Genomic DNA, 14,006 nt, shown 5'->3' on the forward strand with positions numbered 1-14,006 from the left:
GCAATGCTTTATTAGCTCTAGTAGTGTAGACAAAAATGTGGCTTGGCTACGGGACTAATGAAGGGAGGACTAGTGCATCCTTAATAAAGTCATAGGCAGCTGATCGTGTATATCCTCTGCACAAGATATATATATTGGCTGCAGTGGTAAATGGGGTGTATATCATTCACCTACACTGACCCCCATGTTCGGGAGATGTTGGTTGGCGAATGTACTAACCCCAACACATACGCAGCTCAAGGGCTTACAACAATTTGGCCAAAATGTTAAACTAAAAGACCATTTTATTTATTAGTTATTTATACATGTATATTTAGGCACTGTACCGTATATAAGTTTTTCTGGATGTTATGTCTCTGGTTTTAAATCCATTAATTCTCTACCTAATAAGCACCTCAACGTGGTTCATATTGTGGCGGTGCGGGAGTTCCCTTTGTGTGTAGCGATCTGAATTATGATACATGAAAAAATGTTTGGAAACATTATGTGTTAGGACACTTTTCTTAGTGTTCCTTACATGTTGTAAGATCCGTACACGAAGGGGTCTTGTGCACTCTAAAAGGTATATAACAAATTCCGACTTGCAATTTATATAACTATCAATATTAAAAGATTCTCCTGTTTTGTTTGAAGAAAAATTTAATTTTTGTAAAATGGGTTAAATATTGACATTGATATTAATGCGTTTTTAATTTAATCATATTATCAAACCCTTTGTGGATTTTATTCAGCATTATGTGTTTATATGTTACTGATATTTTTCTCCTTTTTCCTCTTCTAGTACATTCATTGCGTCGTGTTTTAGATTAATAAATTGTATTAGAATTATTTTGTAATTTATTATATAATTGTGTATATCTGTATTGCTTTTTAGCCCTCACTGCTATGTTCTGGAGCAGTTGAGGGGCTAATTTAGATTTCGAATTAAATTTGCATAATTGATTGGTTGATAGTAACATCTAGGGCTATATATAGCCTCTATGATCATTGAAGGATAAATTCTTGACAAAGCCCAAGCGAAACGCGTTGAATCGTTGATCCTGGGAGGACTGTAGAGTGAAGGGACTGGCATTGCTGTGCTGATTCCATCTGAGAAGCCGCTTCCGCCCTGAGTCAGGGACGAATGCGGATGCATGCGGTGTACAGCAGATGGGAAGACCAGGATACAACCCTCAACAGCCCTCTCCTTTAATAATAATAATAATAATAATAGCATGTTCTTGTATAGCACTGTGTCAGGGCATGCTCACCACAAACGAGACGGGACCGCGGTGCTGAGGTGGGATAGGATATAACGCCACCCACAGCCACGAGGGCACGTCTTGAGAGTAGAGTGGTCTGGAAGTCCGGATCGGGGCAGGAGAGGTACGGATAGTAGAGGGTGCTGTTTGCCAAGTCCGGGATTAGAGAGAGGGACGTTGTCGTTTACCGTTTGCCGAGATCGGGATGCCAGAGGTGCGGTGAGTCGTGTTGCCGTATGCCGAGTTCGGGATGCCAGAGGTGCGGGTAAACGTAGCGGAAGCCAGTTCGGTACACGAGGAAGACTGCAAAACAAGATAGGACAAGACAGGACTAGGGAGGCAGAGAGTGATGAGAACAACTGGTTCTATGCTCAGCCGACGAGTTAATGAAGCTGCAGGGTATATATAGGCAAGAGGGTCCAATGGCAGAGTAGCAAGGTGGGGGTGTGTGAATGGGCCTGGCTGAGACAGGGATAGGTCTAGATGAGTTCCTGGAGGAGGAGCTATAGATCCTAGAAGAATTGCCTTCAAGAGGCTGGTGCGCCTCTGTGTGGCCGCGCCTCCGTGTGGCTGCACCTGTGGATGCGTGCGCGGGCACACGCCCTGAACCGAGGACAGAAGAAGGGAACTGACGTGCGCGCGCGCACACAGGGGAAACGGAGCTCGGCGTATTAGAGGAGGAAACCGTGTGAGCCGCGGGAGACCCTGGCAGGGCTGCAGGTGAGTGAGGAGCACGCCGCGAGCGGCGTGACTCCTGAATCCTTACAGTACCCCCCCCTTCAGGGGCGACCTTCGGGCGTCCATGACATGGCTTGGAGGGATTCCTACGATGAAAAGCTTGGAGGAGTCAAGGTGCGTGAAGATCCCGATCCTTGGCGTCGAAGGCGATCTGCCTGGAGTTTCTGTCTCCCTGTGGCCACCTTTAAGTTCTCCTGAATCCTCGTCCATAAGTCTTTCAGCCGGGAGATGCGCTTGTCCACCGCTGGTACTCCTGAGGATAGAGGGGAGAAGGGTAGACGGGAAGGGTGAAAGCCACAATTTATGAAGAAGGGAGATTCTTGAGTGGAGTCATTGCGAAGGGAGTTAAGAGCAAACTCAGCCCAAGGAAGCAGATCCACCCAGTCATCCTGTGTATCGGTTATAAAACACCGAAGGCATTGTTCCAGGTTTTGGTTGGCCCTCTCCGTCTGCCCATTGGTCTGTGGATGGTATCCTGAGGAGAATTTAAGTGAAATCCCCAATTTTTAGGAAAAGGCTCGCCAAAATCTTGACACAAATTGAGACCCACAATCAGAGATGATGGTTGCAGGCACTCCGTGAAGACGAAAAATCTCCTGGATGAAAACATCCGCAAGCCTGGAGGAATTTGGAAGACCCCTCAAGGGAACAAGGTGCGTCTGTTTGGAAAAACGATCAATGACCACAAGAATCGTATTCTTCCCTTTGGAGTCTGGAAGCTCTACAATGAAGTCCATAGAAATATGGTTCCAGGGATGGTCTGGAATGGGTAAAGGAAGAAGAAGACCTGCTGGTCTGACCCGGGGTACTTTGTTGGGAGCGCAAGTGCCACACGCTTTGACAAACTCCTAAACATCCTTAGCCCTCTCTGGCCACCAGAAGGTACGTTGAACAAGGTCGTTGGTTTTCCGTATCCCTGGATGTCCTGCCGATTTAGAGGAATGGCACCACTCGAGAACCCTTTTGCGGTGTTGTGGTGCCGTGTAGAGTCCTCCCTCCGGAACCTTGAGCCCCATCGGAGTCTGTGATTGCTCGGATTGAATCTTGTCCATAATATCAAAGGAGTTGGCGGACAGGATACATCGAGAGGGAATAATTGTCTCTGCATTAGACGTCCCCGGAAGAAGGTGAAGGCGCCATGAACGATGGAGCAAGATGCCTTGAAACCCATTGACGGTAACGAGAACGTTCGGTCCTCCGCTCCTGCAGACGCTGGTCCACTCGAACGCACAGACCGATCAAATCCTCTAGGTTAGTGGGGCGTTCCCGCGCTGCGAGCTCATCCTTTAGGGATTCCGACAGACCTTGCCAAAACGCTGAAGATAGAGCTTCATTATTCTATCCCGTCTCAGCAGCAAGTGTGCAGAACTCCACGGCGTACCGGGCGACGGGTCGATCTCCCTGGGTTATGTGATGAAGAGACGATGCTGCCGTTAATTGCCGTGCAGGGGTGTCGAAGACTCTTCGGAACTCCTCGACAAAGAGATCGATGTCCTGTGTGAGAGGACCTTGTTGTTCCCAGATGGGAGAAGCCCATGCCAGTGCCTCGTCGATGAGAAGAGCCACGATATAGCCGACCCTGGAGACAGAAGAGACAAAACGAGAGGGCGAGAGTCGAAATTGGATGAGGCATTGGTTAAGGAAGCCCCTACATCCTTAGGGATCCCCGGCATAGTGTTTGGGGGCTGGAATACGAGGTTCCAAAGCAAACGGAGGTGCTGGAAAGGCGGTTGCGGAAGCTGTGGAAGACACGGGTGAGGGTTGCCGACTGAGAGTTCGGATTTGAAGGGTAAGGGAATGAACGCTTTGCTGTAAACGTATCAGCTTGTTCCAGATAAGTCTCTAGACTGGTGAAGAGATTTGTATGGGCATTTAAAGTGCGCTCCACCTCAGCGGGGTCCATGTTTGTAGGGCTGAGCATAATGTCAGGGCGTGCTCACCACAAACGAGACGGGACCGCGGTGCTGAGGTGGGATAGGATATAACGCCACCCACAGCCACGAGGGCACGTCTTGAGAGTAGAGTGGTCTGGAAATCCGGATCGGGGCAGGAGAGGTACGGATGGTAGAGGGTGCTGTTTGCCAAGTCCGGGGTTAGAGAGAGGGACGTTGTCGTTTACCGTTTGCCGAGATCGGGATGCCAGAGGTGCGGAGAGTCGTGTTGCCGTATGCCGAGTTCGGGAGGCCAGAGGTGCGGGTAGACGTAGTGGAAGCTGGTTCGGTACATGAGGAAGACTGCAAAACAAGATAGGACAAGACAGGACTAGGGAGGCAGAGGGTGATGAGAACAACTGGTTCTATGCTCAGCCGACGAGTTAATGAAGCTGCAGGGTATATATAGGCAAGAGAGTCCAATGGCAGAGTAGCAAGGTGGGGGTGTGAATGGGCCAGGCTGAGACAGGGATAGGTCTAGATGAGTTCCTGGAGGAGGAGCTATAGATCCTAGAAGAATTGGTGTATTGAATTGCAGCATTGGAAAAGGGTACTGTGCCTTTAAGAGGCTGGTGCGCCTCTGTGTGGCCGCGCCTCCGTGTGGCTGCACCTGTGGATGCATGCGCGGGCACACGCCCTGAACCGAGGGCAGAAGAAGGGAACTGACGTGCGCGCACGCACAGGGGAAACGGAGCTCGGCGTCTTAGAGGAGGAATCCGTGTGAGCCGCGGGAGACCCTGGCAGGGCTGCAGGTGAGTGAGGAGCACGCCGCGAGTGGCGTGACTCCTGAATCCTTACACACTGCAAGTTGTACGCAGCGCTTTACAGAGACATTTTGCAGGCACAGGTCCCTGCCCAATGGAGCTTACAATCTATGTTTTTGGTACCTGATGCACAGGGAGATAAAGTGACTTGCCCATGGTCACAAGGAGCCGACACATTACTCACTGAGCCACTACCTCTCCCATGACATTTTAATCTTTTGAAATGTGAGTGTATTAATTCATTTGCTTATCTGTGCAATACACTATTATTACGGTATTATACTATTGCGGTATCTCTCTTTTTCACATCCATTGGCATACTGTATGAGGATTTACAACATAGAACAGAAGGGGGATTACACTTACCTTACACCCCAATGAAGACCCCGTCAGAAAGAGAAGGATCTCTGACACGCTATACTATAAAAGAAGTCTATTGTGAGTGAAACCATTGCAGCATATATTAGATAGAACTTTGTTTCTACTGCTATACTATTATTGGTTTCTTCTCTTTCTTCTTATATACCAATCACGAACGAGCGCTCCTCCCTTACCTGGAAGACAAGAAAATGAATGTGAGTAATGGTAGTTAAATGGTCATTTAGGCTCACATATGAGGGTATGTAGTGAAGTTGAAATGCATGGGATGTCAAGTAAACCCATGTGAATGGGGAACTTGACCCCTAAATCCAATAATACAATGACCCTTAGAGCTAGACCACTATAAACTTGAAAATCCATCACATTGTAATCATAATGAAGTACTCGCAGCCTTCGCTATCCGGAATCCTGGAAACAGCGTGCTCTCAGCCCAAAGTGAACTTCAGAAAAGTTCTCCCGAGGGGGAAGATATTGGCGGTGCACGGCGTGCCAAATAGGAAATGCGTTCCAAAAGGAGGAAAAGAGGACGGATGCTGGATCGCTGGATCAAAATCTATTTAATGAATAAATGGAAACATATAGACTAAACAAGAGTCTTGAGAGGAACCTCTGACGCGTTTCGTGGAATCCGTGCACTTTGTCAAAGAGTAGTCTTCCTCTCAAGATGCCGATATTTAATGGGAGCCAGCAACTGGAAGACCCGCCCTCCAATCACACCAAAACTCCTCCCCCATAGTACAAGTACCGATGGTGAGGCATGGTGGTTGAGTGGCAGCTCCAACGATGGTAGTCAACCAATGGTATCCCGACACCATAAGATACATACAAATACAATCAATATGGAGATAAAGTTTCACCGATAATACAAGACAAAAACATGATAACATAAAAATGTCCTATAGAGAATCAAGCAAAGGCGACATCAATGGTATACAGCAACAAGAGCTTTCACAACTAAATCTACTGCTAGACTAAGTATACCTGGCATCTAAGGAAACAAACACACGTAAAAGAACAATTTAATGAAAAATATATAAATGTATGTTTAAAAGAAAACATGATTCTTGTTAGATAAGTTATTGTTGTCCAAACCCTAACTGACAATAGATAATATATATTATATTGTATATATTTTAGAATGTTTTTTGTATTTTAATCGCTCTGGTGATTGATGGTCTTCAGATCAATAACACCAAAGTCAATATATGTTAAATATATCTTAGCAAAACAAAGGAACATATGTATCTCTTATTCATGTGAGCTGAAATGATTTGATAAACAAAAAGAAGTTAGATATCTACTATATCACTATATTATGAGCCAATAATGTCTATTTTCAAAAGATGATACCAAAATGAACACATATACTTATATAAAAAAACATATATACAGTATAAAGGTATACAAATATAAGAAAAACACACATATCATGGAATACATCAAACAATATCTTCAACACTATAAGGGAACCTGGAAATTTTTATTTCCACGTTCATTATTATAAAGACATCTGCAAAAAAATATATATAACTTTTTTTTTTTCTTCAGATGTATATTCCCCTCACTGTAAGCCTTTCCTTGCCTATCTAGGACAAATCAAACCACCTCCATGCCCTCCTCCTTCTCTGACACTTTTCCATAGGATGTACTGTACTCTTCTGGAATTAATCCTGGCCCTTCTGTACCTCAATAATAGCAATGCCAAGTTATCTATACTCCCTCATGCTTCAATAGAGATTTATATCTGAGCCGCAACAACACTTATTATATACAGGATGCCCTCATTTGGACAAATTGGAATTATGTAAGCAAGTTGAATTAATGAGAAACCTTCTGTATTTTGTAACAACTGTATTTTGTTCTCCGCAACCAGATCTGCATTACATTATTATTGTAATACGCTTGCAGCTGCCAAAATGTCAATTCACATCAAATGAATCAATGTACCAAACCTAATTAAATATTTGGAAATCGGGATTTAACACTATTCGTGGGCTTTTTTTCCGCAGTAATTAAACACATTCAACTTAATTTTAATTTTGCAGATAATGGGTTTTTCATATTATTGACACTCTGCCACTGATCTCAGCAAAAGGAGCATAAAACCCAGAACAGCATTTAAAAGCAATTATTTTAACAAACCATGCGTGCTTTATTAAATCTCAATTTGCTTTTGGCCGTTCATGTATGATATTCTGAATGGCTTCTTTTATAGAAAGATGAACTTAGTGGGTGGTGCGGGTGGAACAACTAAAACACGTGAGGGATCTGATTTGAATATAAAAATATGCAGAAGCCCAAGTATCATTCTGCTCGGGTGTTTATTTGTGTTTAGCTGCACCATATTCTACAGCAGACTTTCCCCCCTGCGCACCCCTGCCTGCTCGTGCCACCCTCCTTCCTTGTCCTCGGCGTCAAATGACGCCGTGGGGTCACGTGACGTCACGTTGCCGAAGACAACGTAGGAGGCTTTGTAGAGGCCTCACGTGATCCCTCGGCATTTAATTGAAATGCCTTGGGTAAGAGCGCGGGGCCTCTGCAACCGCAGCACCCCCGAAAAATCTTGAGCACCCCTGTTCTAAAGTTTTTGATGTGCGCAAATGTGCATTTTTTTCCAATCAGAGTCAGTCACAATTGCAGTATAGCGCGCGTAACTCAGCACATAGGATTGTTACAGAGACACAGTCCCTGCCCCGCGGAGCTTGCAATCTATGATTTTGGTGCCTGAGGCACAGGGAGGTAAAGTGATTTGCCCAAGGTCACAAGGAGCCGACACCAGGAATTGAACCCGGTTCTTCTGATTCATGCTCAGTGTCTTTACTAGCTGAGCCGCTCTTCCTCCATATTTGGTGTTCTGTACAGTACAGTACTGGATGGTGTTATAGAGAGGTCGGGTATGTACTGATTTGTTTTTTTACTTGGGCTTTTCTTGTGTCTGTGGATACATAGAGTAACGTACGGGGCCCCTCTCATTTTCTGTTAGCGTCTTAGTTTAATAAACCTTTTCCGTGCCGGGGGGCCGACGCGATCATGTGATGTGGCTGTCCCTGGATAATGGGGAACGGAAGTGGAGAGCGTTTAACATCCGTCGGGAATCGGGGCATCAGCCAGAACACCCCCTGGAAAAGGAGCATTTAACCATGACATAGCGGGTGCGACAAAATGCTGCTGGAAAGGTAAAATAAGCAACCGCCCAGATATGAGTTTTTAGTGCTGTATGTATATCTTTATTTATATAGCGCTATCTATGTACACACTGCGTCCCAGCAGTAATACATGGGACATAATAATATATTTTTATGTCTGACACGCTTATTCCCGTTATGAGTTATATTATTGTGTCCTGCGTATTACTGCTGTGACGCTGTGTGTAGCATTTAATGTGTGGTGAAACCTATCCCAGCTTCAAATTGCAAAGCCAGTATAACCAGCCTCAAACTGATGAGACTCAAAGGGTCAAAACAACTGTCTGTGAGTAGGTTACTGGCTCTGCACTTACCCCCGGCTGTGCTGAGTAGCTGTGTAATGCGGCAGGCTGAAGCTCATAGGTGAAAATGATCAAATGGATTTGATGCAAAAGGTGACACCGTGAGTGCTCATCTGCATGTAATTTCCCAGAATCCCTGGCTGCAGTGGAAGCAGTGCAAGCTAAGAGATAATGGGGAAGGGCAGGGTTGCCGACCTGTCGGAGACGTGAATGTGCTCACAACGTGGGATTTTTATTTGCTGTTTCCCGAACCAACTGGGCTTCGAAAACGCCAATCTATTAATGGCAGCAAAACATGATTAAAGGCACATTATTGTCTTTACATGGCGTTACTTAAAGGGGCAGTCCATCCTAGGACCAAAGTGCACTAATGGCAGTGACATTTGGAAGTTACATCCGGGGGATTTTTCTTTTATTTGCCAACACGTAAACGCCCAGAATGCTAGATGTCCGCGTTATTGCGGCCGCGGGCACGTTGCGGGGGGTGTAATAATGGCCGCACTCTTGCTCAGCTGATTCTGCTGAATGGCTGCTTCTCCGGGTGCCTCTGTATGTCTGTCTGTGGCATGCCGGGAAATGTTTGCTCTGTGTGTGTCTCTTGATCATTTTCGCAGTGCTGGAAGTGTGGAAACATGCTGAGCTGAGACTTGGGAGCAGTTTGGTTTTCGCTGGCTGCTCCCATTTGTCTGTCACGGTGTTCAACAAGAGTTTGTGCAGGCAACGCCCCCTACTCTATCCCCCTCCTCTTTATTGGCTCCGTGATAAGGACAGGATGGGATAAGGGGAAAGAAAATGCTTAAAGGTGCATTACCATATAGTCAGTCAGTGGAATGTCTTTGGGGCCTCTGGATGAGGGGAGTGTTTGTCAATCAAGTGCTTTCTTTCCCCTTATCCCACTCTGTCCTTATCAGGGAGCCAATAAAGATAAAGAGAGGTGGGATGGGAGGGCGGGCTCTAGCTGTACACGCACTCGCTGATCACACAATGACATCACACAGTGACATCACACAAAAGGGAGCAGCCAGAGGAAATCAAACCCCTCCCAAGTCTCACTTTAATAAATGAATAAGAAATACTTATTTGGGGAAAAAAAGGTAACAATTACCCAGGTGAGAGCCCTCAAACAGGTCGCTTTGGTCTTAGGAGGGATTGATCCTTTGACAAACGCTTCCCCATTTAGAGGCATCTAAGAAATGCAATTTGTAATTAATTTCCCAAGGGGGAAAACAGTCAAATCTTTGCATTTAGAATGATTAGATTAGTTTAAGAAAGCCAATTATATTGTTACATTGTTTACAAAATGCCATTTTTATCGGACTACGTGGGATTGCATTTTTAACGTTTGTTAATTATAACACCATGCTTTATATAAGAACATCCTTGAATAAATCTTGCCTTTATATTACTTCAGTAGAGTTCTTTCCAAACAAGTAACATGCAGTTAACTAATCAACCAATGTTTTTTTCCCAATACAACGGTTGTATTTACAGTATTTGTACATAGTATTGTAATAGTTTAGTGATCTTATTGCTCCTGACATTCAGATAGTTCTACCATTTTTTTTCCATACAGGAGAATATAATACAAACATCATCAAGGCAGACGAGAGGAAATAGAATCCCTGACCCGGAGAGCTTGCAATCTAAGTGGGATGTTGGGAGACATAGAGAGACAGTAAGGCAAGGAATAAGTGCAGTGGGTGGCAGTGTCTGACCACGATGGTTGGTAAGGGCCGCTGTGCAGAATCAGACATGTGGTCACCACCGTCTCTCTGCGACCAAGTCTCCGCCAGCGTTCAGGACCCACCGCCACTGGACACTCGGTCGCCTCGCCAAGGTAAGTTTATTTAAGGGTTAATTTAGCAGTTAGGGTAGGAGGGCTAAGGATAGGGGTTTTCTGGTAAGGGGGTAGCGCTAGTATTAGGGGTTTTTAGGGTAAGGGACTTACCTTGGTTGCAAAGCGGCCGGTGGCGAGAGGTCCCTGTGGCAAAGTGGCGGGTAAAAGCCGGCGGAGATTAGGTTGCGGCAAAATGGCTGTGTGGTGGAGTCCCGGCTATTGAAACGGTGGGGTTTAGGATTTGATTGGAAGGGTGGGCGAGACTGTACTTGGATGTATACGGAGTGAGAGAGATTTACAGGTAAGGGAAGTGAGGCCAGAAAGGATTTTTGTCGAGAGAGAGCAGTAGAGTAAAAGGGATGGAAAGGAAACAGTCAGGTGCAGAGTGCAGGATACTACTGACTGGGGTATAATGAGAAATTACAGCTGAGATATAGGGAGGGGAAGAGGGGGTCCCACGGGTACAGGGCATAGAAACCAAGCACAATAAAGCTAAATGAGTCAAGCTGATGCGTATTGTTTAAGTATTTATTAATGTCTTTCTCAGTGTCGACTAAAAAGTAAATATTCAATTTTTTTTACCATTACATTTATTTGCACAATAGTACGAAAATATGTAGCAAAAGGTTACTACATCTCTACAGTATGTTCAAATGTATAGAAGTGAAATCAATATGCCCACGCTCTCATCAACCTGCAAGTTCTGCAGGAGGAAGATACTGTACAAACATTCGCCAGTTATAAGATTTATAGTCCTAGAAAGGAATCACACAGTCAAATTGCTTATTTGATGTGAATGCCAAGTGCCACAATGTGTCTATTGGATGAAAAACACAATTATATGAATACAATTATTCTTTGGAATTTGCAGCAAGACAGTCAAATGTAACCTTGTCAATACATGTGTAATCCCGATGTATTGTACGAGAAAAATGTAGGGCGGAAAATATAATTATTTAACATTGTGTGCTCAGTACAAGTCAGAAATGCAGCAGGCTCATGACGACTGTACCCTCGATTCTTGCCCATTCAGTTTGCTAACCCATCCAAATAAACACAGACACTTCAGTTGGAATAAATAGACATCTTGGTTGGATATAAATGTGTGAGGATTCGGGGGTAACGACGGTCGCAGCGTGACCTCTCCTCACCTCTGGTTGCGCTCGCTACTGCGGGACGTCCCCCTCGCCGGTCCAATCCGGTCCCCGTGGTTGGGGGACTCCCCCCTCGTCCCCGGCGGGCGGCTGCTGTTCCGCGGGCGGCTGGGGCTCTGGCGGCTGCTACTACTCATGGGCGCGGGTTTCCCCATGTGCGCCGGATCAAGTTAATTTATTCACTGCTCCTGCAGTGAAGCCACGCCCCCAACTCACACACAGGCTGCAATCATGCCCCAAAGCTGCTCACCTGCATTCTCCTCAAGGTCTGTCTCCAGGTCTGTCTCCTCTTTCTATTTGCCAGCCTCACTATATAATGCCTGTCTCGCATTCCCACATCGCTCGACATAGTCTCTACTAGCGGATGTCTATTCTGGCTCTCTCTCTTGTCTTTGTTTATTCAGGTTAAAACCTGGCTTGGCGGACTTCACTCTCTGGCTCTGGACCCCGGCTCTCACTTGACCTCGCTGCTTCTCACGCCCCTCGACCTCAGCTTGGACCCTGACCTTCCGGATCTCTCCTCTCCCAGACCTCGGCTAATGGCAACGGCTACGTCTCTTCTTTCACCGGTACTGGCAAGTATTGCTACAGCTATTTCCACCTGGCCTGGCAACGCCAAAAACACCACACTCCGGACACGCTCCTTCTGCTGCGGGTGCGTGCACATATACGTCCCCACCTCAGTATAAGGGACGGGTCTGGTCTGCGGGCAGCACCGGCATAACAAAATGGCCACAGCATTTTATTAAACATAAACCAACACTCCAGGACCTGGTTAGCAAATAGCCGCACCCAGTGACATGACCCGGCTCACCACTGCTACCTGACCCAGTGAGCACTCCTGGTTTGTAACTTCCTCTTAGGAGTACGCCCCTAGGCCCTCCGCACCTGACCCTGACACAGGAACGCATCCTTTGGAGCACTCCCATTTCTCAACATTAACCACCTGGGCAAAACGGACCATTCCACACCCCTCCAATGCTGGGGCCATTTAACCCCTCAAATTTGCCTCACTGTCGCCAACAGCAGTGCAGCCTCCTACAGAACATCCTTTAAACCGATATAAAAGAACCTCAACTATTCTGAATCAGTGAACTCCCTTTCCAATAAAGATCAGCCCCACCAAATCAGCCGAGTCACCATCTTGGACCTTCAAGGTGTGCAAGGCAACAGCAGAACTACATGTGAGGGAAGTGTCAGACTGATGTATCCAAATTCTCAGCAAAATGTGAGGAGACTGGGAGGATGGATAGATGTTAAATGGGTCCTAGCACTACTATTTCCAGACTGAGGGAATGGACAGAGGAAGGATTGGGTTAGAGATGCAGAAGGTAGGTGATGGTGATCATGTGGTTGACAGTGTGCAGACCTGGCCCTACTACCTCCTTCATATATAGAAGTACATGCACACCGCTAATAGGTGCTGGAGGGGGGTACTTATCTGCCGGCGCGCTGTGTCCTGGGAGATCCAGACATCCCAAAGGTAATTAAGCAAGGAAATGGAAGCAGGCACACAGTCTTTCTGAAGGTGTCTTCACAGGTACCCAGGATCCCCCTCTGGTGTTGCATGACGTCATCACGCCATGTCGCGCTGGCGCTCTGACGTCATGTTGGGGACGTTGACATCCAGGAGCATGGATGGGTGAGTACCCATTAGTGTATAAATAGTGGTGTGTTAAGTATATCCTGTAGCCCTCTCCTTGATAAAGGCAATCTTTGCCGAAACGTTGGACCTTTTGGTGGCACAATAAATTGCACCTTCAGAAAGACCGTGTGCCTGCTTCCATTTCCTTGCCTACTACCTCCTTCCACATTACTGTTGGAACTACGATCATTCACCCAGTAGCCCAAGCACGCTGCCTAGGGGTCACACTCGACTCCTCTCTCACATTCGCCCCTCAGATTCAAAACATATCTAAAACCTGTCGCTTTTTCCTCCGCAATATAACAAAGATACGCCTTTTCCTCTGTTGCTCGACTGCTAAAACTCTGACTCAGGCCCTCATTCTCTCCCGTCTTGATTACTGTAACCTCCTGCTGTTCGGCCTTCCTGCCTCTCACCTGTCTCCCCTACAATCTATCCTAAACGCTGCTGCCAGAGTCACTCTACACTTTCCTAGATCTGTCTCAGCATCTCCCCTCATGAAATCCCTCTCCTGGCTTCCGATCAAATCCCGCATCTCACACTCCATTCTTCTCCTCACTTTTAAAGCTTTACACTCTTCTGCCCCTCCTTACATCTCAGCCCTAATTTCTCGTTATGCACCATCCAGACTCTTGCGTTCTTCTCAAGGATGTCTTCTTTCTACCCCCTTTGTATCTAAAGCTCTCTCCCGCCTTAAACCTTTTTCACTTTTTCACTGCCCCACACCTCTGGAATGCCCTTCCCCTCAATACCCGACTAGCACCCTCTCTATCCACCTTTAAGACCCACCTTAAGACACACTTGCTTAAAGAAGCGTATAAATAGCAC

At 46.2% G+C, this 14,006-nt stretch overlaps 1 long non-coding RNA gene across 3 annotated transcripts in view; it reads left to right on the plus strand.

Moving 5' to 3' along the window:
* LOC142503952 (uncharacterized) overlaps positions 1–14,006 on the plus strand; it is a 58,311-nt gene that overhangs the window by 32,718 nt on the left and 11,587 nt on the right. For 2 of the 3 annotated variants that reach the window (XR_012804143.1, XR_012804144.1), the window contains exons 2-3: positions 8,039–8,231; positions 10,116–10,379. This is a non-coding gene — a long non-coding RNA (uncharacterized LOC142503952). Of the gene's footprint in view, positions 1–8,038; positions 8,232–10,115; positions 10,380–11,937; positions 12,097–14,006 lie in introns of those variants that run through there. The other variant, XR_012804145.1, reaches the window with a different exon arrangement.

The sequence above is a fragment of the Ascaphus truei genome, chromosome 10 (assembly GCF_040206685.1).
Source record: "Ascaphus truei isolate aAscTru1 chromosome 10, aAscTru1.hap1, whole genome shotgun sequence".
Classification (NCBI taxonomy): Eukaryota; Metazoa; Chordata; class Amphibia; order Anura; family Ascaphidae; genus Ascaphus; species Ascaphus truei.